This window comes from Bos grunniens, chromosome 18, assembly GCF_055505025.1.
Source record: "Bos grunniens cultivar Pamir isolate PY7600 chromosome 18, Bosgru_T2T1.0, whole genome shotgun sequence".
NCBI classification, from domain to species: Eukaryota; Metazoa; Chordata; class Mammalia; order Artiodactyla; family Bovidae; genus Bos; species Bos grunniens.
This window is the reverse complement of record NC_141182.1, coordinates 33,936,126-33,961,414: the sequence shown is the minus strand read 5'-3', so window position 1 is coordinate 33,961,414 and position 25,289 is coordinate 33,936,126. Positions and strand designations below refer to the sequence as shown.

The following is a 25,289-nucleotide window of genomic DNA, read 5'->3' as shown; positions in this document are numbered from 1 at the left end:
TATATTTTCTTTTCTTGTTTCCTTTTGAATTAATTGAACATATTCCAGTGATTTATATCTCCTTGATTGGGTTGGTAGCTATAACTCTATGTTTTATAGTTTTAGTGATTGCTCTGGGTATACAATATATACCCTTAACTTATAACAGTGTAGCTTTTAATAGTTTACTACTTCACATTTAATATAAGAACCATACAGCAGTATAAAGATATTTTCTCATTCTTTTGTGCTATTGTATTTTCACTTCATTTTACTTCTGCTGCTGCTGCTAAGTCGCTTCAGTTGTGTCTGCCTCTGTGTGACCCCGTAGACGGCAGCCCACCAGGCTCCCCGGTCCCTGGGATTCTCCAGGCAAGAACACTGGAGTGGGTTACCATTTTCTTCTCCAATGCATGAAAGTGAAAAGTGAAAATGAAGTCGCTCAGTCGTGTCCGACTCTTCGAGACTCCATGGACTGCAGCCCACCAGGCTCCTCCACCCATGGGATTTTCCAGGCAAGAGTACTGGAGTAGGGTGCCATTGCCTTCTCCAATCATTTTACTTCTACACATTATAAACCCCAAATACATTGTTACTATTTGGATTTAAATGATTTTTTAAACCCCAAATACATTTGGGGTTTAAATACTGTTTGTATTTAAATCCAAAATACTATTTGGATTTAAATGATTTTTTAAAAAATCAAGAAATGAGAGGAAAATATTTAATAGTTACTCACATATTTTCTATTTGTTGTGCTCTTCATTTCTTTGTATAAATATAAATTTTCATCTGGTATTATTTTCCATCTTCCTGAACAACTTCCTTCAATGTTTCTCATAGTAAAGATTTTCTAGCTATTGATTTTTTCAGTTTTTTCCTATCTTATAATTTATCTTGCCATAATTTTTAAAGGCATTTACTCTGGATATAGAATTATAGATAGATAATGTTTTTGTTTCATCCCCTAAAGACATTATTTTCTGAGTTGCATTATTTCTGGTGAAAAGTTGATGGAAACTGTTCTTTTTTTCTCCTATATATTATGTTTCTACATTCTGGCTGCTTTCAAGATTTTAATCTTTGGTTTATCTCAGTTTGATTGGGAGTTATTTTCTTCAATCTCTGAGTTAATATTTGTCATCAAATTTGGAAAATTTCCAGCTGCTGTTTCTTCAAATATTTTCTCTAACCCAATCTTTCTCCTCTCCTTTGGGACTATAACTTCAAGTGTATTAGGCTACTTGATATGGTCTCATGGTTGAGATTCTGTTCATTTTATTTAGCCTTTTCAACTCTAGTGCTTCATTTCAGATACTCTGTATAGCTTCCTCTACAAGTTTACCGATCTCTGCTTCTGGAGGGGTGTGATTTCCATTCCTCCATTCAGTAGGTTTAACAATTTCAGATACTGTGCTTTTCAGTTTTAGAATTAGCATTTGTTTTCTTTTTAATTAATAGATTTTATTTTTTAGAGCAGTTTAAGTTTACAGAAAAATTATGCGGAAAGTATGGTGATTTCTCATATACTGCTGCCTCCCCACACATAATCTTTTCTGTTAATGCCTAGCATTAGTGTGGTAAAGTTGTTAGGATTGAGGAATCAGCACTGATACATTATTATTAGCTAAGTCCCAGTTTACATTAGGGTTCAGTCTTTGTGTTGCACATTCCTACAGGTTTTGATGAATGTATAATGGCCTGTATCTACCATGATTGTATCGTATACAAGTTTTACCACCCTAAAATCCCCTGTGCCCCACGTTTTCATCCCTTTCTCCAAAGCCCTGGAAACCACTGATCTTTTTGCTGTCTCCATAGTTCTAGCTCTTCCAGAAGGTAATATAGTTGGAATCATACGGTATGTAACCTTTTCCGACTAGTTCTTTCACTTAGAGATGTGCATTTAGCATTCCTCCATGCCCTTTTGTGGGCTTCCCAGGTGGCGTTAGTGGTAAAGAACCCACCTGCTGATGTAGGAGACATAAGAGACTGGGGTTGGATCCCTGGGTTGGGAAGATCCTCTGGAGGAGGGAAGGGCAACCTACTCCAGTGTTCTTGCCTGGAGAATCCAATGGGCAGAGGAGCCTGGTGGGCTACAATCTATAGGGTTGCTAAGTGTCGGACACGACTGAAGCAACTCAGCAGCAGCAGCATGCCTTTTTGTGATCTGATGGCTGTTTTATTCTTGTTGCTAAATGATATTCCATTGTATGGAGGTACCACAGCTTGTTTATCCATCCATCTGTTGAAGGACATCTTGGTTGCTTCCAAGTGTTGGCAGTTATGGATAAGGCTTCTATAGACATTCATATCTACTTCCCTAGTAGCTCAGCTGGTAAGGAATCTGCCTGCAATGCGGGAAACCCTGGTTTGATTCCTGGGTCGGGAAGATCTCCTGGAGAAGGGACAGGCTATCCACTGTAGTGTTCTTGGGCTTCCCTGGTGGCTCATTTGGTAAAGAATCAGCCTGCAATGTGGGAGACCTGGGTTCCATCCCTGAGTTGGCAAGATCCCCTGGAGGAGGGCATGGTAACCCACTCTTGCCTGAAGAATCCCTAGGGACAGAGGAGTCTGGCAGGCTACAGTTCATGGAGTTGCACAGAGTTGGACATGACTGAGTGACTGAGCGCAGCACACAGACATTCATATACAGGTTTTGGTTTAGACATACATTTTCAGCCGTTTTCCGAAGTGGCTGTATGATTTTGCATTCCCAGCAGCAACAGCTGAGAGTTCCTGCTGCTCTGCATCCTCATCAACATTTGTTGTCAGTGTTGTGACTTTCTGCCATCCCGATAGGTATGTGGTGTTCTCTTGTTTATGACGTTCATTATTCAACTGAGACTTTCTTTTGTTCTCTTTATATATTTTTTTTTATTTTATTTTTAAACTTTACATAATTGTATTAGTTTTGCCAAATATCAAAATTAATCCATCACAGGTATACATGTGCTCCCCATCCTGAACCCTCCTCCCTCCTCCCTCCCCATACCATCCCTCTGGGTCGTCCCAGTGCACTAGCCCCATGCATCAAGTATCGTGTATCAAACCTGAACTGGCATCTCTTTTCATACATGATATTTTACATGTTTCAATGCCATTCTCCCAAATCTTCCCACCCTCTCCCTCTCCCACAGAGTCCATAAGACTGTTCCATACATCAGTGTCTCTTTTGCTGTCTCGTACACAGGGTTATTGTTATCATCTTTCTAAATTCCATATATATGCGTTAGTATACTGTATTGGTGTTTTTCCTTCTGGCTTACTTCACTCTGTATAATAGGCTCCAGTTTCATCCACCTCATTAGAACTGATTCAAATGAATTCTTTTTAATGGCTGAGTAATACTCCATTGTGTATATGTACCACAGCTTTCTTATCTCCTTGAATTTAAGAGCCACTTAAAATTTTTTTTTCCTGCTCATTCTATCCTCTCTGTCTTTTCTGAGTTTGTTTCTACTGACTGGCTTTTCTTCTGTGCATCTTACTTTCTCCTGCTTTGCATGTCTCGATTGTCTTTTTGACTTTTCATTTTGTATTGGCCTATAACTGATTAACAAACAATTTTGTAATAGTTTCAGAGGAACAGTGAAGACACTCAGCCGTACATACATATGTATCCATTCTCCCCCAAACTCCCTTCCTATCCAGGCGGCCACATAGCATTGAGCAGAGTTCCATGTGCTATACTGTAGGTCTTTGTTTGGTTATCCATTTTAAATATGTGTGTGTGTGTGTGTTAGTCACTCAGTCATGTTTGACTCTTTTCGATCCCATGGACTGTAGCCTGCCAGGCTTCTCTGTCCATGGAACTCTCCAGGCAAGAATACTGGAGTGGGTAGCCATTGTCTTCTCGGGGGGACCTTCCCGACCCAGGGACCGAACTTGGGTCTTCTGTATTGCAGGGAGATTCTTTACTGTGTGAGCCACCAGGGAAGCCCATTTTAAACACAGATTGTGTTTATTGTATACTCTACTTTATGGATGCTAAGTTCTTGGATGTCTAGATTTTGATGTCTGTTTGACAGTGCTGTGTGTGTGTGTGTGTGTGTGTGTGTGTTTTTCCCCCAGCAGAAAGTGAATTGACTTGAGGAGCTCTTAACTTACCCAAGACTTTAAAAAAGCTTTGGGTGGACAGGGGAGCCTGGTGGGCTGCCGTCTATGGGGTCGCACAGAGTCGGACATGACTGAAGCGACTTAGCAGCAGCAGCAGCAGGGTTAGATTAACCCTATTTGTAAGGTGTGGCCCTTTTAGTCTCTCTACTGAATGCCCTTGGTGTTTAACAAAGTCTCTCTGCCCTCAGTGGTTGGAACTCCTGGCCCTGTGTGACCCTGGGGAATTCTACTCAGAGTTTTTCAGAAGCTCTTTCCTCTCATCAGTGTTGAGTTGGCATTCTGGAGTCTTGCTCTGTGCATTCAGTATTTAGTATTTAGCCAAAGATTCAAGAGGACTCCTATGCAAAATTTTGGAGTTTCTCTCCTTCGATAATTTCTGTTCAGTACCTGCCCTAAAGCTTCCAGCCATCTCAGTCACCTTCAACTCTCACCCTCCTAATGCATCATCTTCCCCTTCGATTTCCTCTCCTGGTCCCGTGCCCCTGTCCCTGTGCCCTGAGGCATCACCCAGGCAGAAGGCTGGGCCTCACCTCACGTGTTTTCCGTCCCTCAAGCCTAGCATCCTGCTCCGCCTGTTACTCACATCTGAAATCAGTTATTTAGTGTGTCCTGTCCAGTTTTCTAGTTATTTGCAATGGAGGCAAAATCTGGTATCAGTTATCCCTTCATGGCTAGAAATAAAACATTCCACTCATTCTTTTCATGTGTGGGTTTAATATTCTTTCCATGACTTTTGTGTTTCACAGCATCAGTCTTACCTGGCATCTGAGGCCCTTGCTTTTTCTCTTTCTAGAAGGCAAATCTAATACTATCTTGATACTTACTAATCCTTTAGTTTGAACATAAAGACTAGCATTTTTTAAAGTAGCATTAACTAGCACACACCCAGGGTGCTCTGGAGTTTTTAACCCCACATTGTGCTGTAGGCATGACCATGATCTCACTCTTGCAAGTGAGCAAAGGGAGGCTGAGATTGGAGGAGTGATTACCTAACCCCTTTCAACTGGTTGGTGATGGCTGTCTGACTCAAAGCTCTGTTGTTGTTGTTGTTTAACCACTAAGTTGTGCTGATTCTTTGCAACTCCATCGACTGCAGCCCTCCAGGCTCCTCTATCCATGGGATTTCCCAGGCAAGAATACGAGAGTGGGTTGCATTTCCTCCTCCAGGGGATCTTCCTAACCCAGGGATTGAACCCAGGTTTCCTGCATTGCAGGCAGACTCTTTATTGTCTAAGCCACCAGGGAAAAGCCCTCGTGTAAAACATCTTCAAAGAACCTCTGCAGCAAATAAAAAAAACATATCTGTGGGAAACTATTGTGCCACACTGGATATTATGTCAGTCCTTTAAAAAAAAAAGTGATTTCCTCTGTGACGGAAGGAAACCATTAAGAGAGTGAGTGGAAGAAAATCCCCTTTGTAGCTTTCGGCTGCTCTTTGTGTAATGTTGCAGGGAACATGTAGGTTCTTTCATTTGAATCCTGATTCTGCCTCAGATGCTTTTTCAGTGTTTTGTTTGTTTTCAGTAAAGGAATCTGAAAAGTCTGGCCCTGAGTGACTGGCAGTCTCTAAGATGGTCCCTAGTAATCCCTAAGTTCTGCCGGTGGTGCTCGTCTATGATCCTCTCATCTTGAACATGGGCCAGACTTAGTGATTTGCTTCTAATGAAAAGAATATAACAGAAATGATGGGATGTCATTTCCAAGGTGAGGTCACAAAAAGGCTGTGCCTTCCATCTTGGGCACCTTGTTAAGCTCTCTCCCTCGCTGGCTCTGACGGAGGCCAGCTGCCATGTTATGAGCTGTCCCAAGATGAGGCCCATGTGGCAAGAAACCGACGCCTCCAGCAGACAGCCAGTGAGCGCTGGAAGCCTGCCAGCGGCCGTAGAGGTGAACTTGGAAAAAGCTCTTTCCCCCATGGAGCCTTCCTGTGACGGCAGATACTGGATCGTAGCCTGTAGGGGACCCTGAGCCAGAGGTACCCAGCGGAACCGGAAAAATAAATGTGATTAAGCTGCTGGATTTCAGGATAATTTGTTATTAGTGATGCATAACAAATGCAGTGTCTGGCACAAAGCCGATACTCTTGTTATTAATTGTTTTCTTTCTCCCTGGCTTTCTTCTTTTTGCATCTCAGGGGAATGGTGACTTTTGTGGTGGCCTGACTCTGCTCATCTGCACGAATGGTGCTCACACTGGACTCTGAGCTAATTGGAAGCGGAATTCCCCAATGTGAGCTCTCCCCATTCTCCCTTGTTTGTTTGTTTTGATATTTCATTTGGGTGTGGTGAGAGGTGAAATTTGACATCCTGATTGTTTCCAGAGCTCAGAGTTCTAATGTACTGCAAGCATTTGGACAGAAATTGTGGTTTGTGTTTGTAGCATCCCTTTTACAAACATTCAGGCTGTTCAGTTAAGTTCAGTTCAGTCGCTCAGTTGTGTCCGACTTTGCGACCCTATGAATCACAGCATGCCAGGCCTCCCTGTCCATCACCAACTCCCGGAGTTTACTCAAACTCATGTCCATCGAGTCGGTGATGCCATCCAGCCATCTCATCCCCTGTCGTCCCCTTATCCTCCTGCCCCCAATCCCTCCCAGCATCAGTCTTTTCCAATGAGCCAACTCTTCGCGTGAGGTGGCCAAAGTACTGGAGTTTCAGCAATAGACACAGTGCGGTTCCACCACGGAAAGACAGTCCTGCATCACTTCCTGTGGAAGCACTTAGGGGTATGTGTTTTTTTGTGAGGTTTTTTTTTTTAAATCCCCCTTTTCCTTCTTTCTTACATTCTCTGGCTGACTGTAAAATTAAGTCTTTCCTCATGGGATCACTTTGAACTTTTATCTCTTCTCAGATATAGGATCTCAGCTTTCAGGCCCCCCCCTCCACCCTTTTCCAAGTTCCGAATCGACAGATTGCAAACTGAGATGCCTGAAATCTTCAGGGTATTGTTCACTTGATAAAATGTCCATCTTTGGCAGTGCAGACACTTGTGGAATTTCTGGCTCTCGCCTGCCAAAATGAATTGCATTCGATCTCCCTGAGAATTGAAGAGAGCCAAAGTCTTAGATCTAAAGAGAGATGACTGAGGACGGGTCCCCTACTTTTTTTTTTTTAACCTTAAAATTTCTGAGATGTATGGTTTTTCCCTTGTGAAATCTCAAATTGGAGGAGAAAAATATCCACTAAATATTTGCTGGTCCCTAGCATCTGTTCCAGATGATTGAGGAACAGTTTTACTCCTTTAAAAAAAAATGTTCTTATTACAACACAATCAAGGTTCAAGAATCTGCTACATTCTGGTGGGGAATTGCTTAAAGGATCTGGTCCCTCCACCCATTGCTAAGTCAGCACTTAGAACCCTGTGGGGGCAAGCAGGCTTGTGCAAGGCAGTAGGGAGAGGAGCAGGTTTCTAATATGCCTCATGTGGTCTGTCTGTCTGTCTGTCTGTGTCATTGTGTATGTATGCAGACAGCTATTTGTGTGTACTAGGATTCTGAAATCTGAGGCTATAAGCCACACCTAGCCCAGTGACCGATCTCTAGTATCTCACACCCAGTGTCATAAGATCTCTGAAAGCTACACATCTGAAATGTGACATTTATACTCTTCCCCCATGTCCCTACCCACCAGTTTGAATACTTTTACTGGATCTTTGGTTTGATAGCATTTAATGGTACCACCACCAGCCCTCATGGGAGCAGGGCCAATGCCTCTCTTGTTCTTCAATGAGCTCCTGATCCTTCAGTGTCTGGCTCATAGTAGGCACTCAATAGATATCTGTTAACTGTTGAATAAATATTGCTGAATGTGTTGCGTAAAGAAGGAAGGGCCTGGTGAGAATTTTCAGAGGACTGACTCTAAAATGTTACTGATGATCATGTTCATTCCATACCATGGTGTCCTCTGAAGAAGGACCCTGGGGAGAAGGAACTTTCTTGTTTTCAGTTCAATTCAGTTTAGTCGCTCAGTTGTGTCCAACTCTATGGACTGCAGCATGGCAGGCTTCCCTGTCCATCACCACCTCCTGGAGCTTGTTCAAACTCATGTCCATCGAGTCAGTGATGCCATCCAACCGTTTCATCCTCTGTCATCCCCTTCTCCCCCTGTCTTCAGTCTTTCCCAGCATCAGGGTCTTTTTTAAGCAGCATCAGGTTCTTCTTATTTTAGGAAGGGAAATACTTCTGCCTCTCATGGGGGAAAAACAAAAATCACATAGCTTCAGTTGTGTGGACATAGATTTCCTCTTCAGGCTGGCTGCTAGGAAACTCAAAGTGTCTGTTGATTGACCCCTGGTGACAACACAAGATTTTATGGAATGCATTGTTTTATTAGGGTCAGTTCTTCTGTATTTTCTCTCTAAGCAAACATTTCTCACTGACCCCTAGTATTTGGTGATTGTGCTATATGTGTCTTTGTAAATAGTCTTCAGTTCTGGCGAGTGAATGTGCTAAGTTGCTTCAGTCATGTCTGACTCTTCATGACCCCATGGACTGTAGCCCGCCAGGCTTCTCTGTCCATGGGAATTTCCAGGCAAGAATACTGGAGTGGGTTGCCATATCCTCCTTCAGGGTGAATACATAAGGATAATGCTGTGGAAAGGGAGTGGGAAGTAAAGGAACATTGGCAGAACAGCATGGTGTGGTGTGGGAAACAAAAGGGGTCCCCAGAAAAGGAGGGAAGCAATAGTGGAGGAGGAACATGGGGCTGAGAGGGTGAGAATCAGGGTTGGCCCCTCTCCTATACCTGAAGCACATCCTGGGAGCTGGTCTGTGAGGGCTGATAGAGTTGGACAATGGGCAGACATCTGGCTGGCATCTCTGGGTAAACTTGTGGCCTGGAACCCTCTCAGAGTGGGGAGTGGACACACACACAACCAGGAGTGTGTCCTTGGAGTCAGGTTTATATTTCTACTTTGGCCACTATCAGTGGCCACTTGGCTTCCCTGAGCCTCCGTTTCTTATCTGTGAAATGGGGTAATAACAGTGCATCCTGCTTGGGTTCTCTTCCGGGTTCAATGAGGCAAAGAACAGGAAGCATCTGAAAACATACCCAGTGCTTCTGTATTAGTCAGTGTCAGCACTGCACTGAGCCCGCCGTGGATTCCTCTCATCAAGTCATCTCACAGCCAGGGTGGAGTGGCACTGGAGAGAGAGGGGGCTGTGGCCTCAGTCAATTTCTGTGCATTTATTAGTAGTCCTTTGTTATAAACTTTTTTCCCCCTTAACCCAAATGTAACGGACCTTCCTCAGATTGTTCCTGTATTCCATCAGCACCTTCTGACTGTAGGCAAATCTCATAGAACTTGGCATCAGTAAAAAATACATTCTGAAAGTTTTGAAAAATAATGCCGATTCTTTTTTAACCAAAGCTTTCTTAGAGGGGTCAAGGGAATACATTCCTGCACATTCCACAGTGAAACTCTAAAAATCCATCTTAACGTCTCAGTTTCCAGTTCCTCTTCAGGGCAGCTGTTGAATTCCCCCCACCCCTACTTCCTTCCCTCTCTCTCCATCAGCTTTCTTTTCTTTCTTCTCCCCTCTCAGGCTGTGATCCTCTGGTTTTCCTTCTCTCTCCTGGGCTCTTAGATTTCTGCATTATTTAAAGAAAGGATCATCAAATCTTTCTGTGAAGGGCCAGGTAGCAAATATTTTAGGTTTTTGAGGCTATATGTTCTTTTTCACAATGGCTCAGCTCTGTCTTGTAACTTGAAGGCAGCCAGAGGAAGTGAATGGGCATAGCTGTTTCCATAAAACTTTGTAAAAATAGGAAGTGGGCTTGGTTTGGTCCATGGGCTGTAATTTTTGACCTCCTGATTTCAAAGAAATTCAGGAATTTTTAAATCTTCACCTGTTGATATTTCTTTCGTTCTTTACCACATGCAGCAAAACTGAAGATTCTGTTATGGATGTGTCATGGATTATTGTGAATATCCATTTCAATTTTCTATTTTCTCCCTTTTATGTTGACTGCTGCTGCTACTGCTGCTGCTAAGTCGCTTCAGTCGTGTCCGACTCTGTGCGACCCCATAGACGGCAGCCCAACAGGCTCCCCCGTCCCTGGGATTCTCCAGGCAAGAACACTGGAGTGGGTTGCCATTTCCTTCTCCAATGCAGGAAAATGAAAAGTGAAAGTGAAGTCGTTCAGTCGTGTCCGACTCTTAGCGACCCCATGGACTGCAGCCTACCAGGCTCCTCCGTCCATGGGGTTTTCCAGGCAAGAGCACTGGAGTGGGGTGCCATCTTTCCCACACTGCCTGTAAGACACATGTATTTGGTACCACTGAGCCCTGAAGTTAGTGTGACTGGTTTCTCAGGTTCCTAGGTGAAAGGTGTGTGTGTGTGTGTGTGTGATGTTTGGACAAGAGTTCTCTTAGCCAACGATGGGAAAAATTAAGGTCCTTTTTTTTTAGCCTCTCTCACTTTCTCATTTGTTCTGGGAAGATATTCACCTCAGACTGCAATGTAAAAAGTCCTGGGCTGGAGCCGCGGGATCTGATGTTGTTGTTGTTGTGTCAGTACTGTTGTGTTGGACCTTAGCAAGTCCGTTCACTCCCTGGTTTGGGTCTTTCGGGTGTTGAACTAGAATCTTGGATCACAAGTCTTTCAGCAGTTGACTCTTATTCAGATGAAATCTTCCCCGGAGTCCGGATGTTCACGGAATGAATGGGGGCATCAGAGCCCTGTCCAGAGCCCTTTTGTCCCATCCCTCAGTCTCCTCCTAACCTAAGGAGACCCAGGAGCATCACCTGGAACCCAGGGCTTGAGGCAGCATAGATGAAAGTTTACTAAACTGCGATACTCCGGCTTCTGTCTGAACTTCTGTCATCGCCCAGTGTTCCAAACATCTGGAACATTGTTTATTCTCCTCTGAAATGGCAGAGACTTGTTATAAATTTGTTCTTATACACTTACTTATCTATTTTCCTGGCTGGCTTTTTACTCCTTAGAATTTTTAAGCCTACCACTCGGACTCCTTACTTATCCTCTATGGCTCAACTCCAAAAACCCACTTCTAAGGTTCATCTAAGTAACTGACTTCTTAGAGAAAACTTTTGGAAGATCCGCTGAGTCTAGAAGAATCTCAAGTCACAGCTTTCAGATAGCCTTGTTTATATGGACCTTTCCTCCCTATTGGAGAAGGCAATGGCACCCCACTCCAGTACTCTTGCCTGGAAAATCCTGTGGACGGAGGAGCCTGGTAGGCTGCAGTCCATGGGGTCACGAAGAGTCGGACACGACTGAGCAACTTCACTTTCACTTTTCACTTTCATGCATTGGAGAAGGAAATGGCAACCCACTCCAGTGTTCTTGCCTGGAGAATCCCAGGGACGGGGGAGCCTGGTGGGCTGCCGCCTATGGGGTCTTGAGGGGTCGGACACGACTGAAGCGACTTAGCAGCAGCAGCAGCCTCCCTATACCTAAGAACTTAGAAGGATGCAAATTCCTACCAGCAAGAGTTGACATGGTTCCAGTGGGACAATGCTTCTGTTCCCACATCAGGAACATGCCTGGGACCTGGTGAATCACTGAATTCATCTTTAAGAGGAGACCAAGTGTTACTGAACTGATTTTATTTAGATTTCCTCTCCTCTGTTGACATTCCCCCCTAGTTATCAAAAAATAAGGATGATTGCTGCTGCTAAGTCACTTCAGTTGTGTCCGACTCTGTGCGACCCCATAGACGGCAGCCCACCAGGCTCCACCATCCCTGGGATTCTCCAGGCAAGAACACTGGAGTGGGTTGCCATTTCCTTCTCCAATGCATGAAAGTGAAAAGTGAAAGTGAAGTCTCTCAGTCGTGTCCAACCCTCAGCGACCCCATGGACTGCAGCCTTCCAGGCTCCTCCATCCATGGGATTTTCCAGGCAAGAGTACTGGAGTGGGGTGCCATTGTCTTCTCCGAAGGATGATTGGGGCAAGAAAATAGAATTCTGGCTGTTAGTGGAAGGGAGCGTGGGGATTGAATGACCTGCAGGTTGAAAAGTTTTCTTGTGAGAAATCCGTGGGGAGAATGTTAGAAAGTGACACTTCCTAACGTTGGACGTGAATATCCTACATCCTGGCCACGTCAGAGCTCGTTCTGCTCAGTTCTGTATCAAAGGGCTCTTTCTCCATCTGAATAGGTGACAGATTTTGTCATCTAGTTCTATCCAGATCCTGCTGCTCTACTGTCCACTGGGACCCTTCTGGCTTCAGAGGAGGCTGGGATGGGGCTGTGACTGGGCCAAACCTGACATAAATGGAAACAGGGATTCAAAGGCAAAAAAGAAAATGATTTAGAAAAGGAAACCCAAAGAAATTACAATTAGCCGCAGGTGGCTGAATCTCCATTAGCCTCCCACTGTGCTGTTGTTCCATAGCCAACGTAGATTCTCCAGACAATGTTTAAAAGCTATTCTAGCTAAATTAGCAATCATGTAAAACCTTCACTCAGAATATATGTTTATCTGCACTTTCCTCTGAACAATTTCTGTCAAGGAATCACATGAACAATCGAGGTCAGAAAAGACTGATAAAGAGGAAAGATGTCTTGAGCAAGGCATCGAACATTTGACATTAGCTCTGCGTGACTGAATGATTGTTTTCCCTAACTAGGGTGGCTGTCTTGGTTTTTACCTGTGGTCATGGCATCATGGTTAGTAACATCCCCCTCGACTCTTTTCTTCTGAAGAGTTCCTTGGACTCTTTTTTTTTTTTTTTTAAAGCATGTATGTATTTATTTTTGGCTGTGCTGGTCTTCACTGCTGTGCGGGCTTTTCCCTCATTGCAGCACGTGGGAGCTACCCTCTAGTTGCAGTAGGTAGGTGTCTCATTGTGGTGGCTTCTCTTGTTGCAGAACACAGGCTCTAGGGTGCTCAGGCTTCCATAGCTGTGGTGCGTGGGCTCAGTAGTTGTGGCTCCTGAGCTCTAGAGCACATGCTCAGTAGCTGTGATACACAGGCTTAGTTGTTCCACAGCCTGTGGAACAGGCGGGATCTTCCTTGATCAGGGATCAAACCAGTGTCTTCTGCATTGGCAGGAGGATTCTTTACCACTGAGCCACCAAGGAAGCTCCCCACCTGCCCCAACCACTGACTTCTTAAAAGTCTCAAATCTTTTGAAACAGTAAATCAAATGGTCCCTCTGTATACGTATGTGGTGAAAGCTCCAGTCTCTCAGAAGGTGTCGAAGGTGATGTAGTAGCCTAATCCTTTTCATACATGATGGTCCAAAACTTAGACCTCAAAATCTTGAACCATGAAACAACACCTTGTTGGCAGATGGCATTTATCACAATTTATACATCTTAATATAGCATACTAGAACCTTAAATTCATTATTACAGTGTGAGATGTATTGTAGACCAAGAATTTTTCATTTTTAAGAATCACAACCTGGATTGATATTTGTTGTCGAGTCAGTGGTCTATTTGCTGTAGTGTATATAAGACCTAAGGAAGAAACTGATTGGCTGGTTTGGTTCATGTGCCTACCCCTTGGATCAAGCCTTTGTGATCAGGGGAAGAGCATTCTGATTGGCTAGGCTTGGATTAGACATATGCTCCTGTGGCCAGAGGAGCTGGTTCGGTAACTGACAACCCCAGAAGAAATACCTGGAATGAGCCAATGAGGTGTACTTCTCAGTGGAAGGAGTTGGCCATCATCATCGTCATCATCAGGAGAAAGGGGAGGAGCAGGAGATGGAAGGAGAAGGGGAAGTTATGCTAGACAGATGAGACCAATACATAAGCCCATCCACCCATATCCTTCATGCTCACAGAACCCCTCATTACTGCTGCAGACTCTTGAATAAAGGAACAGAAGGGATGATCACTCCCTAGCATCTTAGATAAAATATGCTTTCGACTGTTTTTCCCCTAGCAAGGAGGTCAAATGCTACAGCAAAGAAAATGTAGGCTATGGAGTTGGACAGATCCAAGTTCAAATCTCAGCCTCAAAACATGTTTGCTATGTGATCTTGGGCAACTTGCTTGAATTCCATAAGCTCTGTTTCATCATTTGCAAAGGAAGCAGCAAGACCCAACACATAATATGTACTGAGGATTAAATGAGAAAAATATATGAAAGGCTTGGCATACATTGTCCGACACAAAGACATCAATAAACATTTGCTCAAGGCATGAATTAATTAATTTGAACTTCACAGGTCAGAGGGGACTTGGCTGACTTTGTCCTACCTTGATCACTCAAGAGCAGAATGAGTTTTTCTTTTCTCATAAAACCTGATGCTATAACTGTCCCCATTTATAGATGAAGAAACTGAAACTCACAAGACAAGAAACATAATCCTCTAAAATAAAATCAAGAGTACTCTGACCCAAAGGAAGGGAGGTAATATTAGAACAAGGGCCTGTTTTAAACCATGGTTAAGCTGCCAGGAATTGGCTAATTACTGTTTTCCATGTATCAACAGTATGACAACACCGCCTTTCATCTGTGAGGAGAGTATACCTCCTCCAGACCTCACTTGATCTGAGACTCACCTTAGCACTCTACAAGGAGAAGACAGCCTCTGTTAGGTCCTTAATAGATGTAGCAATAAGCTGGAAGTTTTAAGTCATTCAGTCATGGTCACGTAGCTATCAAAAATCCCAGCCATCCCCGCTTTTCTTATTCTTTGAATTTTATCTGGTATTTATAAGTGACTAATCCAAGATGCTCCCTAGCATATGTTGCAGCAACCCGGGATCTGGGAAGTGGTTTCCTTTACCTGTGAGCGACCGGCTGGCAGGTGGGCAGGGGGGGTAAGACTGGACCATGTTCATGGTCATGTGTTGTGTGCGTGTGTTTTCCCGAAGGATGAGTCATTTACTCATTTGTTCCCTTTGGTTTGATGCACTCGAATAGCTCCTGTGCACCTGCCGTGGTCTGGGGACCTTGCAGGTGCTGGAGGCCTGGTGGCGCCCAGCAGCCCTGCTCCCTGCCCTCAGGGGACTCACAGTCCAGAGCCTTCTTTTCCCTGGAACCTTCACCACCCTCCTCTCAGCAGCAGGCTGTGTTGGCTGTTTAGAATCTACTAACTTGGGGAGCTAAATTATTTACAGATTCTCTTTAGGAGAACATCCAAAGGCTTCAAGGCAGGTTCTGTTTCTGAGGCCTGGGGTCAGAGATCCTTTGAGAAACACTGCCCTTCTCTTATTTCTCTCTCTCCTTTGCCCCCAGCATACCACAGATTCAGAGCAGATCTCTTGCAGGAATCATTCCTAGGGGAATGTCTGAGCCCGTTTGAATATGTCCCTCTCTGTTCCCTTGAATTAAACTCACTTGTGGGCCCTGATGGGCCTGGAGGAAGAAAGTGACGCCTCCTAATGAGAGCAGAGGGGCCCAGAGCCTGGCGACTGTGTCTGCTCCCCCTACCCCACCCCATTCTTCTGCCAGACCCCACCCACACTGGGGCTCCTCCTCTGGCACTCTCCCCACCCCTGCTGCAGGCCCTTCCTGCTCCCCTGGTCCTCATGGCACCAGGTCAGGCCTGTCTGTAGGATCTTTCTTAAATGAATGTGTTCCTTTGGGTGCCCCCAGTGCCCAGAACTGTGCTTCAGGGAGAGGACTGGGAAGAGAGCACAGGAGACCTGGGCCTGGGGACACTGGGTAGGGGTGGTTAGATTTTTAATTCAGGCCAAGATCAGCAGAACTGAACTGGGGAAGGGGTGGGGAGAAGGATTTGGAAACTTAAGGGAACACAATAGGGAAGAAGGTCTGCATAGAGGCACATAACTGGTTGGTGCTGGAGCTGGCCTCGGAGGCTGGGTCCTCCTGACTCTGGCTAGTGACCACATGACCATTTATTTAGTCATCTCCCAGGCATAGACCTCATCTCAATTGCTGCTTGCCTAAGGAAGGCACTTCCACCGTACCAGCTTAGGAGAGGTTCCCTGTGATAGGTTCTCACAAGGTCGTATGATCTTCACCAAACACAATCATCGCCCCCCCACCCCGCCCCGCCCCCGTGAGTGCTTGTGTGCTAACCTGCCCAACGCCTGCCTTCCTCCTGGGGGTCATGCTGGTCTTGTTCCTCCCAGAAGCCCCAGTAAAACATCTGGAACATATTAGGCTCTCAAAAAATGTTTGTGGAATGACTGAAGGAATAAATGCTTGAGCTGTAGATTTCTGATCTTCTTTACAAGCTTTTGGGCTGAGATATTCATCTACCTCCGTCAAGACTTCCTGGCAAAGAGAGAGATTGACTGTATAATCATTGCAATTCACATACATTTTATCTCCAGCCAGTTTCATTTTACTCCACACAAACATACAAATAAAAAATATTTATGTGAACTTCCAGAAAGATACATGGGAAATGAAGAAGCCACTTAAAGCCAAGGTGAGGGATAGTGTATTTGCCGTCAGAAGCCAATTTAATCAGCTCCAGTCCTCTGAGGGACGAGGAAGGCAGGGACCTAGGGTCTCAGAGAAAAGCCTCCTAGCTCCACGCTCTGTGGCTCTGTGACCCCTCTCCCTGTAGTTCCCACATCACGTAGCTGCTTCAGTTTCCACCATGAAGAGTTATTGACACTTTGAATTTTCGGATTCCAATTAAATTTCAGGACTTTGCATGGGTTTTGTTCCAAACTGTTGGGAGGGCCTGAGATGGTGAGACAAGGAAACAGATGAGGAGTGAGTGAGGCAGTTATAAGAAAGCAGAGCCCCTAAAGAGGGGTAAGGAGAGAGAGAGAAAGAGGGCAGAGTTGTGCTCTCAACACCAGCATTGGCCTCTTCTTGAAAATCTCCTCCTATTAATTGAAGGAGCCCAGGCTGGGAGATAGAGGACTTATTAAATGATGCTTGACCGAGTTCCTGTTGCATTCCAGGCACTGGGCTGGGCCCAGGAGAAACAACACAGGGTCCCTTTTTAAAACTTTATGTTTTTTAATTGAAGGGTAGTTACTTTATAAAATTTTGTTGTTTACTGCCAAATATCAACATGAATCAGACGTAGGTATACATATGTCCCCTCCCTCTTGAACCTCCAATAATCATACCAAACTCCTTGTATTTCTGTACTAATCAAATGCATGTGTGTGTGCTAAGCTGCTTCAGTCATGTCTGACTCTGTGCCACCCTAAGAACTCTAGCCAGCCAGGCTCTTCTGTCCATGGGATTCTATGGGCAAAAATACTGGAGTGGGTTGCTGTGCCCTCTTCCAGAGGATATTCTCAATCCAGGGATTAAACCTATGTCTCTTACATCTCCTTTGCTGGCAGGCGGGTTCTTTACCACTAGCGCCAGCTGGGAAGCCCAGGATGTCTCTTTTCATGTTGATAAATGTGCAGAGACAGGAGTCGGTGGAGGTCGTGGGGGCCCTTTACACTGAATAACCAGGAACAAGCTCTTTGGAAATGTACCTGTTAAGCTGAGAGCTGAAAAATAAGCTGTGCAGAGAAGGAAAAAGCACTTCTGACAGAAGGCACTGCAGGTGCAAAGGTCCTGAGGCAGAAATGAAGTCTGTGAGCTGGAGGGACTGGAGGGCAGTGGCGTGGGTGGAGCAGAGTGAGTAGGGGTTATTGGCGCCTGGCGAGGGTGAGCAGCTGGGCGGGGACATTTGTGCTGGGGTGAGCAGGCATGGTAGAAGGTTGGACAGGAGGGATGGTGAGGAGTTCTGAGCTGTGATATGCCCTGGTTTCAGTTTTACAGACGTCACCTTGGCTGCTCTGGTGGGGTGAGGATGATGAGAATGGAGGATGTGGAGGAAATGAGAGGAGGCTGCCAAGGCAAACTGTTGAATAAGGATGAAGGCACTGGAGAAGCAAAGGGACCAGTTTGGAAGCTTCCAGGTTTTATCTCTGGTCTTTTGACTGGTCCTAGGATCTCATCCACAGTTTCCCCATCTGCTAAACAAGAGCTCCTCTCGAATGTTTTCTCCTAGCTCTGGGTATCTTGGAGGGTCTGTTGACTCTGTCCCCGGGAGCTTTTCCAAGGTCTGTGTCTGTTTGCTTTTTCTCTCTCAAAGCTGCAAAACCCTCACTGGAAAGAATTTTGATTTGTAGTTTAAAGATAAATCTAACTTTCTAAAGTCTGTTCCTATGCTAAGCACGTGAGTACCCTGCTTCTTGGTGGGAGGTGGTGAGTGAGGGTGCTACATTATTAATAAAATACGAGTACATTAAAAACATGCATCTTCATGTAACTTATGTAGGAAACGTGATTGTCGGCGGAGCTTTTTGGCAAGTGGTTGGAAGTGTGTGTTTGCCTCTAACCTTTGAAAGCTCTTGATCAGGCTGGGGTCTTTGTTTCCAGCAAAGCCCTTGACCCCTCGTGGTTTCAGTTCTGTTTACTCTTGGCAAGCGTTTCTGGTTCAAAGGGAGAATCTTTAAAAGCTGGATTGGGAAAGTCTATAAAATCTTAACGCATCTTTGACATCAAATAGCTCTTTCAAAGCAGTGATTTGATGAAGTAAATAGGAGCGCGGCAGCATGAGCCATATGGAACGCATTTTCCATAACTGCTCTGCACTTGAATAACAAAGGAGAAAAGTTCTTGGCACGGGGAGTTTGGGATTTTAATGACCCTTAAATATTTGGCTTAGTTGCCAGATGTGTTTTACCAGGCTGAAAACCCCAAGGATAAGCCCTGCCTTTCTCTTTGGCAAAACATAAGCTAACATGATGTTGCTGTTCATGAAAAGATGTTTGTGCCTCATTGCAGAAAGCTTAATTCACCATGATTTCCTTAATTATCCACCCCCCTCCCCCACACTGGCGTCACTCCCAACAGGCCTCTGAGCGTGGTTTCTGATTTGAGACGCTGAGCTGTTTGACGATGCCGCAGATACGCCTTAATTATTCGAAATTGGGATCAAAGGGTTGAAACGTTTTTCAGAGCGAGTGTGGTGCATGAGACTGGGGCGGGGCAGGGGGCTTTGGCATCCTGGCGTGGCTCTGCCCTAAGTGACCGAGGAGCTGCACAACTCAGTTGATGCTTTAAGCTGAACTGGAGCAGCATCGCCTTCCAGCTGTTACTCTCAGGTTCTGGTTATGACTATGAATGAACCGACCTCTGCTAAAGGCACAGACATACATGTTCGCTACCTCTTTAGGTTGTCGTCTTGAAAGTCCTGGTTTCTCTCAGTGTCCGTTTACTTCTTGGACCATCCATGTGTGGAAATGCAAAGTGGTTCTCATTTCAAGACAGCCTCAAAACTCGTTTATCCAGTTTTTGTGCACTGATCAGTGGATAGTGGATTCCTAGCAACCTTCCCCAAGGGAGAGGTACGTTTGCAAGTTCAGACGGAAGGGCCTTCATTGAGATTGAGCCAGGCATCCCCATTTCATAGACGAGGAAACTAAGACTGGGGTAGAAGTGACTTGCCCAAGGCCAGGTGACTTGTCAGTGTCAGAACCACACTCACAATGTCCCAAATTCATCAGCAGTTTGGCCCACAGTGACTTCTGTTTACAAAAGTAAGATGTTTCTTCATGAAGATGCTGCTTTCCCGACACAGAAGGTTTCTAAGAGTGTGCCCTTCGGGAACGGAGGAGCAGTAGCAGTGGTGTAAGTCGCTCAGTCATGTTGGCCTCTTTGTGACCATGTGGACTGTAGCCCGCCAGGCTCCTCTGTCCGTGGGATTCTCCAGGCAGGAATATGGGAGTGGGTAGCCATTCCTTCTCTAGAGGATCTTCCAGACCCAGGGATTGAACCCAGGTCTCCTGCATTGCAGGCAGATTCTTTACCATCTGAGCCACCAGGGAGGGAGGGGCAGATGAAAGGGAGCAAACCATGCACCCTGCTCTGAGCTAGAGACTTCCTTCCAGTGCTGCTTAGTCTTCCATTAAAAAAAAAGTCCAAAACATTTTATGGAAAAAGACGCTGAGTTAGAGACAGTAAGTGACTGTGATGTCGCAGAGCCAGGTGTAGCTCCAGAGCCTGTGCCCTTCCTGGGATGGGACAGTCAGGCCCTGCCTGTGGCTGCACAAGGTCTGGAGACCTGGAGCTGGACAGCTGGGGCTCTGCCTCTCTGCTGGACCCAGTGGATGGATCATTGCCTTTCCCAGTTTCTGTCACCCTGGAGGAGACTCTGCATGCCCCTCTCAGCTGGCAGAGCCCCAGGAATGAATCCACTTCCCATCCTTGCTCATAGACGGATATAGAAAAAGCCCAGGTCCCCCTGTAAAATTGGGAGAAGGTTCAGAGAGGCTCAGACCAAAGTAGCAGATATTGGAGTATACTTAAAAAATTAAGCGCATTCTGCACACTCATTGAATCAAAGTTCTTTGCCTCACAGTGCTCAGAGCTGTGGGCGGCCTGGGACGGTCACCAGAAGGGACAGATGGATCACTGCCCCCTCCCTTCACCCCGCCCCGCCCCTCACCTGGCCAGCTCCTGTAGGAGTTCCTCCTGGCTAACTGACTGCCTCCCTCCCCTCCATCAGTTATACTCCTGGGATGGGCAGTGGAAAGTGTGACAGTGCATTAAAGAACAAACATCATCAAGGGGTAAAGAGATCCTACCAAGGGGATGCAGGGAGCCCAGGCTGAGAACCAGGGAGTGAGGCGAGAGAAGAAGGGTCAGGAGTGCCCGGGACGGGTCTCAGCCACCCCTGGGGAGGCTCTGGTGTTCCTGCCCCTCACTGCATCCTCATCTCTGCACCCAGACGAGCAGGAGACCGCTCAGCCCTGACGTGGGTTGTGCCAGTTCCTGAACGTAGTTTCCGGGTGCAGAGGCTGCAAGCATTGAGGACTGTTAGCCGCCTGGGCTTAGAGTGTGTGAGGGGAGTCGCTCTGGGGGTCTTCACTGGGTTGGCTCCCTGGCAGAGCCAACTCCCCAGCCATTGGGCAGAGTGAGCGGTATGAGGATGAGCAAGAACTGGGTTGAAATCAGGCGGCTTTGTGTACTTTCAGGCATGTTAATTAAATATGGGCATTATATACCCCAAATCTTCACAGGAAGTCGATTTATCGTACCTCATTACCAGATTTTACACACTCCACTTGGGCGAGACTGATGTTCTATATTATAAAAGAATGCTGGATTTTATGGTCCCAAACCTTCAGATATTAAGAGAGAAGCATTTAGAAATGACAATGATGAGAAGCGAGGTGGTGCTTGTCAGCCCCTGATGAGATGCTGAAGCCGAATGGAGTTCATGTGGGCCCCTATACTCTCTGGGTGCACCGCAGGCAAGAGGGGTCACTGTGAGTTCAGGTTGAACTTGACCCAGCTTCTGTCCTGTCAGTGCCCGTGGGCTTCATTCTCCACTTCTCAGATTGCCCTGTGATGTTCACAGGCTCTTAATGGGTGTAAGAGGTGTGTGTAGGGCTCTGTGTGTGCGTGTGTGTGCAGGGGTGAGGGGTGTGTGTGTAGGGGTGAGGGGGTGTGTGTGTAGGGGTCAAGGATGTGTGTGTAGGGGTCAAGGATGTGTGTGTGTAGGGGTGAGATTTGTGTGTATGTAGGGGTAAGGGGTATATGTGTGTGTGGGTGGATAGAAGTGTCTGTGTAAAACTTAAATATGAATATTTTAACTCTGTCACAGGAATAGATTAAAATGTCAGATCTACTAGACTCTTAGTAAAAAAAAACAGCAGGTCTCCAACCAGTTCCTTCTCACCTGCTTCCTGTTCCCTGGAGGCAGCACTTTCAGCTCTTAGCTGCTTCTGTCTGTGTTCACCTTTACATTTCTAAAGACCACACCTGTGCTTTATTTTTCATGTGTGCCATATTAGGTGTGATCTGGGGACTTCCTCGGAGAAGGCAATGGCACCCCACTCCTGTACTCTTGCCTGGAAAATCCCATGGACGGAGGAGCCTGGTGGGCTGCAGTCCATGGGGTCGCTAAGAGTTGGATACGACTGAGTGACTTCACTTTCACTTTTCACTTTCATGCATTGGAGAAGGAAATGGCAACCCACTCCAGTGTTCTTGCTTGGAGAATCCCAGGGACAGAGGAGCCTAGTGGGCTGCCATCTATGGGGTCGCACTGAGTCGGACACGACTGAAGCAACTTAGCAGCAGCAGCAGCAGCAGCAGCAGGGGGCTTCCTGCCATGGAAGATGAGGGTTCAGCCCTCTTCTGCCTTCTCCCACTATCCCACACCCTTCCACATGCATATTCCCCTCCTCCAATTCTCCTAACATAATTATTGTCCATTTTGGTTCAATAAACTGTTTTTGTGATCATGGAAATATTATTCACATTGGGCCATGTGCTGTCTTTTGATCCTGTTGGCCTTCCTCTGCAGCTGTGTGTTTTGTCCAGATTGTATGTGCACTTGCCTGGCTCCTGTGCATCCCAGGCTGGCTGTGCCTTCTGGAAGGTGAGCCTGCTGGGTACGCTCTCCTCGGCTCTAGAGCCTGCCACACCCTTCTCAGGCTGGGAGGACCTCCGCTTCTCCTCTCCATTTCCTGTGCCCCATCTTCTGCTTCTTGGATCCCACCCTCCTCTCCAGTTTTGATCACTTCCTCGCTGGATAGGTGACTTCCTCTCAAAGTGCATGATGATTAATTTTGAAGACTGCGCAGGTCTCGTTGTTGTCCTCACTCAGCTGTTTCTGACTCTTTGCCACCCCGTGGACTGCAGCACACCAGGCTTCCCTGTCCTTCACTGTCTCCAGGAGTTTGCTCAAATTCATGTCCATTGAATTGGTGATGCCACCCAACCATCTCATCCTCTGTCACCCCCTTCTTTTCCTGACTCAATCTTTGCCAGCATCAGGGTCTTTTCTAATGAGTTGGCTCTTCGCATTACCTGGCCAAAATATTGGAGCTTCAGCTTCAGGATCAGTCCTTCCAATGAATATTCATTCAGAACTGATTTCCTTTAGGATTGACTGATTTGATCTTCTTGCTGTCCAAAGGACTCTCAAGAGTCTTCTCCAGCACCACAGTTGAAAAGCATCAGTTCTTCAGTGCTCAGCCTTCCTGATGGTCCAACTCATATATCTGTACACGACTACTGGAAAAACAGTAACTTTGACTATATGGACCTTTGTTGGCAAACTGACGTCTCTGCTTTTTAATACACTGTCTAGATTTGTCATAGCTTTTCTTCCAAGGAGCAAGTGTCTTTTAATTTCATGGCTACAGTCACCATCTGCAGTGATTTTGGAACACTATAGAAAATAAAATTTTGGAACCCAAGAAAATAAAATCTGTCACTCAGGAAGACCTATTTTCCTTCCTGAGCACTAGATTGCTCGTTAGCTGGGTATAGTGTCCTAGGTTGCAAGTATCTAGTTTTGTCCCCAGTTTTGAATTATCTTCTGGGTTCCAATATTGCTGTTGATGACATAGACAGTATATTTGTCTGTGACCTGCTGTATCTTTCTGGAAACTTTCAGTATTTTCTCTCTCTCCCAGTAGTGTTGGGGTATTTCACAATGATGTTCCTTTGTACTGATCTCTGTGCTGTCACTGAGCTCAGCTTTCCAAGGATCCTTTCAATCTGGAAATACATGTCCTTTGGGGACGTTCTTTTGTTTCTTTGATACTTTTCTGTTTTTCTTTTCTTTCTAGAATGCCTAGCACTCAAATATTGTTTCTGTGGATTGATTGTCTAGCATTTTTTTACTTTTCCTCTTCCAGTTCTGGTTGTATTTGACAAGTTTTATTTATTCTTGTTATTATTTTTTAAACAAAGTACAATTGCTATTTTATGGATGTAGTATTTTCTTATCTCTCGAAGGATATTACAACTGTGATTGTTTTTCCTTCTTGTATCTCTTTGTTCGCTTATTTATTATTTGTGAGCAGAGACTTCCCTCAAATGCTTGGCGATTCTTGGTTGTCTACACTTGTTTGAGGGAAAGGTCAGACGACTGGTCAGGAAGGTAAATGTGCGGGGCCAGGCGTGTCAGCTGGGGCTTGGCTGTCTAGACGTGGAGCTTAGACCTGTGGGGGGCCAGGCGTGTCAGCCAGGGCTTGGCTGTCTAGACATGGAGCTTAGACCTGGAAATGCCTTTGTTTCTCCCCCTGTCCTACACCCTACCCGCTGTCACTCATTCCCCAGGAGCCCAAATGTCAGTGCTATGGGTCTCATCTCTTAGACTGGTTGCTTTGCTCAGGGAAGAATTTTCTCCTGGGGAGTCAGGCTGGGCTGGGTGGTCCTGGTCTCCCTGCTCTGGATGTCAACTTCTTCTCAGTCTTCCTGTTTTCAGAGTATGCCTGTCCTCATCCCCAAGTTGTCCCTGTCGACTAAGTCCTGAGCCCCTGTGACTCATTATCTCCAGTAAGCAGTACTAGCAGAGCCTTCAGCTGGACGGTGGAGAGGGCAAACAGCTGACTGCATGGGGAGGGGCTGGGGCCATGGCCGCCGCTCGTACACATTCTCAGTGAATTGTCCTGTTTTATTCTCATCTGCACACTCCATCTTTAGAGCTTCCCTGTGATTCCAACTCTTGAGACTGTTGAGGCTTCTGTAGTCTTATCAGATGTAGCTGTTGATAGCATGCTTCCTCAAATTCTCATGATCTCACCTGCCTCCTGGATCCTTGGCCACTGGCTGGGCCTCAGTTATGGTGGCAATGACCTTTGCCCCCCTGGTCCTGGGCATCTGGCTGCCAGAGGCCCAGCTATGTCTCCTCCCTTCTCCTCTTTCTTCCCCCCTTAAAAGGGGTTCTGGTATCCCCAGCCAGCCCCAGAAGGGACCCAGCCAGGAGAAAGAAATGGGCTTCAACACACACAAAATTACACCAACTTCTTCCTGAGTTCATTGGCCGGGTTGTCTGAGAACAAAATAAATGAATCCATCGCAGAACGTCAAGTGGCTGGGAACTGGAGGAGGCCTGCTGACATGTGCAGACTTGGCTCTGGGTCCATCCTTCTTCCAGATTTGTGAAAAGCCTTCTCATCGTCATTCTTTCACCTGACATCATCGCAGACATTGGAGACTTAAGGATGATTGATTTCTTTTTATTTTGCAAGAAATCATAAGAAAACTTGGAGGAGCCAGAGAGAAAATGTTCTGGGCATCACTCTTGTTTTGAGAGTCGAAAACCGTCTGGTTCAGCAGTGTAGCTGAACCAGTGTAGCACGTGCTCTGGTGTGTGCTCAGTCGTGTCCCGACTCTTTTGCGACCCTTGCGCTGTAGCCCACCAGGCTCCTCTGTCCATGGAATTTTCCGGGCAAGAATACTGGAGTGGGCTGCCATTTCCTCCTCCAGGGGCTCTTTCTAACCCAGGAATTGAACTCTTGTCTCTTGCGTCTCCTGCGTTGGAAGACAAATCCTTTACTACTGCACCATCTGGGAGTTTCCCTGAACTA

At 45.9% G+C, this 25,289-nt stretch overlaps 1 protein-coding gene across 38 annotated transcripts in view; it reads left to right on the top strand.

Annotated features, from left to right (window-relative positions):
• LOC147353366 (uncharacterized) overlaps positions 1 to 25,289 on the top strand; it is a 478,153-nt gene that overhangs the window by 6,908 nt on the left and 445,956 nt on the right. For 32 of the 38 annotated variants that reach the window (XR_015145070.1, XR_015145060.1, XR_015145061.1 and 29 more), the window contains one exon: positions 6,233 to 6,327. The exons of the other annotated variants lie outside the window; for them this stretch is intronic. The gene's annotated coding sequence lies outside the window, so the exon portion shown is untranslated. The remainder of the gene's footprint in view (positions 1 to 6,232; positions 6,328 to 25,289) is intronic. 38 annotated transcript variants of the gene reach the window in all.